The sequence below is a fragment of the Medicago sativa genome, chromosome 7 (genome assembly GCF_051527215.1).
Source record: "Medicago sativa cultivar Bolivia chromosome 7, Bolivia_mono, whole genome shotgun sequence".
Lineage (NCBI taxonomy): Eukaryota > Viridiplantae > Streptophyta > Magnoliopsida > Fabales > Fabaceae > Medicago > Medicago sativa.
In genome coordinates, this window is record NC_140755.1 from 37,611,490 (window position 1) to 37,616,246 (window position 4,757).

Genomic DNA, 4,757 nt, shown 5'->3' on the forward strand with positions numbered 1-4,757 from the left:
GATTCTTCTCTTGTGAAATCTTGTTTGATGAACTCTATCTGGTTGGTAAACTTTACGAGTACGAGCCACTTTTCAGACTGCGGCGGAAAAAACCAGGAGGCAATGAGCACGAGAGAAGTTTTTTGTGACCAGTGAATGCATATGATGCATGAAATGTGTTAATGCATATGCAAAAAGACTTTTTTTTTGTGTTATCGAAGGGTTTTAGACAAATTAGAAACTTGTAAACATTATTAAACAACTGAAGCATCAAAACCAGACAAAACAAACAAGCATCACAGAGTCTTACAAGATAATTCCCTTTGAAATACTAAGCCAAGGGATAGACTTTGAAATGTAATAACAACTGGAAATAACAGCAGGAAAAAGAAATCCTCAAGCATAGGAAGTGGAAGCATCATCCTCAGACTCAGACTCATAGCTGCAGTATCGTGCATAGAAGTTACGGGCCCCTCTAGCCCTCTTGGAGTCTCTCATAAGCAACTTATCCTTTTCTTCAATTTCTTTCCGAGCTTTAGCCAACTCTTTCTTCAGTGTCATCACCTCATGAGTCTTCTGTTCGTCTTTCCCATCCAAAGTCATAATCAAGTTCTCAGCCTTATAGTATCTAGCCTTCCACTGATGCTTCTCCCAACTCTCCATAGCTAGATGCTCCTGATACATCTCCTGAGTAGGTGGTAGTAGAGGCAAAGGCATGGTTGGAATAGATGCATACACATACCTCATGGAGGGGGTAAGGCATGCCAATTTCCTCAGCTTGGTTTATCACCCACTGTGTATAGGCCTCATGAGCAACACCGGACCTTACGCCCATATGCTTCACCTCTTTCTTCCGAAGTTTAGACCAAGCTTCTATGAAATCTTCTCTTATTCCTGTAGGTGCATTGGAGTCGTGGAAGAAGTAAGCGGATGTAGCAAGATTGATGGGCTTTTCTTTCATCGGGAAACCAAATTGTCGCAAGGCGAGCTCCGGGTTGTAGTTGATTCCACCCCGGGTACCAAGAAGAGGTACATTAAGAAACTTCCCACCACCAAAGATGATTTCCTTGACTCTAGAAGCTGGAGTGAGCCAAACCACCTCATTAGGAGTGAGAGCCATGATCCTTTGTGAAACGGACCAATTCTCTGGATTGTCGTGGAAAGACTTCGGAAGGTGCGAAATAAACCACCTATAGAGGAGAGGCACACAACAAAGAATGTATCCACGACCCTTGCCGGATCGATCGTGAATAACATGGTATGTGTCAGCTAGCAAAGTAGGAACCGGATTCTTGGAGTGGAAGATCATAATAGCACTCATGTCCACGAAGTCATCAAGATTTGGAAAGGGAATGAGCCCATAGATGAGGAGTGCAAGAATAGCTTCAAGAGTGTCCTGACAAGTGGTCTTGAGGTTGGCTTTCTGAAGTAGATACTTCGAAGTGAACCCTCGGATATGAGCCTTAGTGACAAGATTTTTGGAGACATCGGTGGTCTTGAGATAGAGATCTTTAGCAATAACCAATGGAGTAGGAGGATGCTCAAGTCCTGAGAAAGGTACCCCCTTAGCAATAGATAGACCCATCAAGCAAGAATAAGCCTCTAAAGTAGGCACCAACTGAAAGTCGGGAAAAGTAAAGCACTGATACTCCTGATCATAGAATTGCACTAGAGTGTGCACAAGCTTCTCATCCACATTAGTCTGGAGAATAGTAAGTAAAGCCCCGTAACGGTGTCGGAAACCAGCCGGATCCTCGATCTTGAGTGCCAAATCTCTCAAACTAGCCAAATCCACTTCCTTGAACTTGTAGGACTTAGTCTTCCCCATTCCTACAATATTTACAAATTCAATTTGTCTAAGCCCTTTGATAACAATGCATGGAAAAAGGTTTATGCATGTATGCATGTATGCATGTATGCATGTATGCATGATTATGTTCAAGTTCGGAGAAAACATGGTGGACTGAAGTTCAAAGTCGAGAAGTCATGGGTGGACACGGTGTCCGGTGAAACTAGGGCTTTAGGAGATAGTAACCGGGTTCTAAAAAAAGGTTCCCAAGTTGCAACCTCTCCGACGTATTTCATGGTGCCACGAGACAACACTCGCTCCATGATTATCCGTAAGAAGGTCTAACTTGAGTGTAGTATCGCGTGACGACTAAAATTCGAGACAACACTCGGTTTAGCCTCCGCACTACATCCTAGAAAATGGCCATGGATGGGTTCGGTTATCTACGGTTCATAGCGTCATAGAACAATTAGAAGTAAAGTGCCTAAATGCGACAACACGCGCCGACAACATCACCCCCAAAATGCCTCAGCTATGTGGGTTTGATCGCATAATCCAAAACACGAGGCAACCCCCGGAATGAATTGTCGATTATATCCCCCCTAAATCCTAAGTTCACTCAGCCCGGGTGTAGGACTTTTGATGTTCTCACCCCACACGTTTGCAAGAATTTAAACAATTATTCACATAGGAAAGCAAAAAGGAAGCAAGTAAAAACAAAAGCGCAAGCGTGGAAATAAAGACTAGGCGTAACTCTCGAAATCCCCAGTGAAGTCGCCAGTTGTTTTATCTTGGTTTTCGGGTGTCAAACATTGATTACGTCTGAACCTTTTTAACCGGTGATATCTCATTTTTTCTTGGGAAGGGAAAAAATAAGCAAAAACCTTGAGAATCGAGGTCCGGGAGTTGTTTTCGCTACGGGAAGGTGTTAGGCACCCATAACGACTATAGTATCCTATAGGAACCGTCTTTATTTTCTACGCGCGCGCTTTATTTTTAAATGCTATTTGAAAGTGATATTTACACCTAAGAATTTACTAAGTGAAGAATTGGAGGGAGAAGAATGTGTTTGAATTTTTATTTTATTTGAATTGAAGGAATTTGGATTCCTTGCCTACGTACCCTTTTAAGGGATCAAATCCACCGTAGTTCTCTTCCAAAAAAATGTTTTTTGTTTTTGTCGGTTGATTTTAAGTTTGAAAATGGAATTTTGAAGAATGGAGATTGAGAGGCCTTAAAGGCATGAGATTTTAAGAAAAAGTGGGGTTTGATTTAGTGATTTTGGAAAGAAGTCAAGTATGATTAAGATTCATTGAAATTTTGATTAAGAAAATAAAAGAGAAAATCAATGGGGTTTTGGACCCCAAGGTTTATTAAGAAAATGGTTTGAGTGATGTTGTTCATATTTATTTGGAAAATGATTTTTCTAAGTGTAAATCCTAAGCATTCATCTAAACATTCAATCCTAAACATACATCTAAACATGCATATCCTAGCCATACATCTAAAAAATATCTATGTGATGTGTGTGCATGTGTCGGTGTACATCACTAGAGTCCATTGTCCGTTACATCATTGGCCTAGATACATTCTATGGTCTTGCGAGAAATTAAAATGGCATAAAAGTAAAATACAAAGATCCCTAGGTTTTACATACTAAGTCTTTAAAGCTATAGAAATGAAGTGAGATGAGGAATGCTTATGAATGAATGAGACATGAAATAAAATGGTTAGTAGGATAAGGTATAATAGCATGAAAATTATAAGCAAAAGGAACATTAAACAAAGTGGCAAAAAGCTAAAAAAGGTGACTAAACTCTTAGCAAAGTATACCTAAAATTTATCATGATAACAAGACAAGTGTATGACTTATAATTCCCATATCATGACAATATTCAAAGATTTTCATCACAATCAACAATATGAGAATTATGAGAATACATCCAAATCAAAGAATCATGCTATATTTTAGGCATATTTGGCACTTAATTTTCACAAATAATTTTCACATAACTTGCAAGACAAGCAAACTCACACAACATATTCACATGCATTAAAACACTTCAAAACAGCAAGAAAATCCATTGCAAATTCATACTCCACAAATCAAACATCATGTGTCATGATTAGGGATCAAGAACATGTACTTTTCACAAATTTTTTAACACAAAACATCACAAAATAGCAAGAGAAACATCATATTATTTTTACCAATTTTAAAAGTGCAAAAACTATCACAAAAACACTACAAAATTATCAAGAAACATATATGAAAATTTTTAGAATTTTTTTTAAACTCAAGAACATATGAAACTTCACAATTTTTAACAAAGAAATAGTAAACAATTAACAAAAATACCACATATATTTTTAACCAAGATTTAACACACAACATCATCACAAAAATGCCAAAAAATGATCAAGAACATATAGAAATTTTTTAGGATTTTTATAGAACAAAAATAAGCATGCAGGGGTGTAACTAACAATTAACAGTGTAGAAATAGCAAGAAAAGGAAGCAAAACGAAAATCAGTGCAAACACCAGGCCCAAACCCATATACCCATGGATCTTGGATCACAGGGAAGATCCTGGAGCGTAGGATTGATCCAGGGGCGCTAAACCTAGATCTAACGGCAGAGATGCTGGTCCAAGGGTGAACCAGGCTGGTTCAAGTGAACCGGTCTGGTTTAATCACCCTATATAAACGAAAGGGACCGGTCCAAACTCATTCCCCACTTCTCTTTCTCTCTCTTCACTCGTTCTTCTCTCTTCTTCTCTCTGAACCCTAACTTCGTCTGAAACTGGGGAGGACGGCGGAGGACGGCGGAGGAAGATGAAGATTCATCGGAATCTTCATCTTCTCCGACGAACTGATGCTAACTTTTGAATTAATTACCCAGAAATGTTCGTCTTCCTCCCCAGTTTACGGATCTACAATTGTTTTTGTGAAACTGTGATGAAAACGTAGTAGATCGGAGTTTAAACT

At 39.0% G+C, this 4,757-nt stretch overlaps 1 pseudogene; it reads right to left on the bottom strand.

Moving 5' to 3' along the window:
* Positions 1 to 375: 375 nt before the first annotated feature.
* On the bottom strand, positions 376 to 1,884 carry LOC146906061 (uncharacterized; annotated as a pseudogene).
* Positions 1,885 to 4,757: the final 2,873 nt, after the last annotated feature.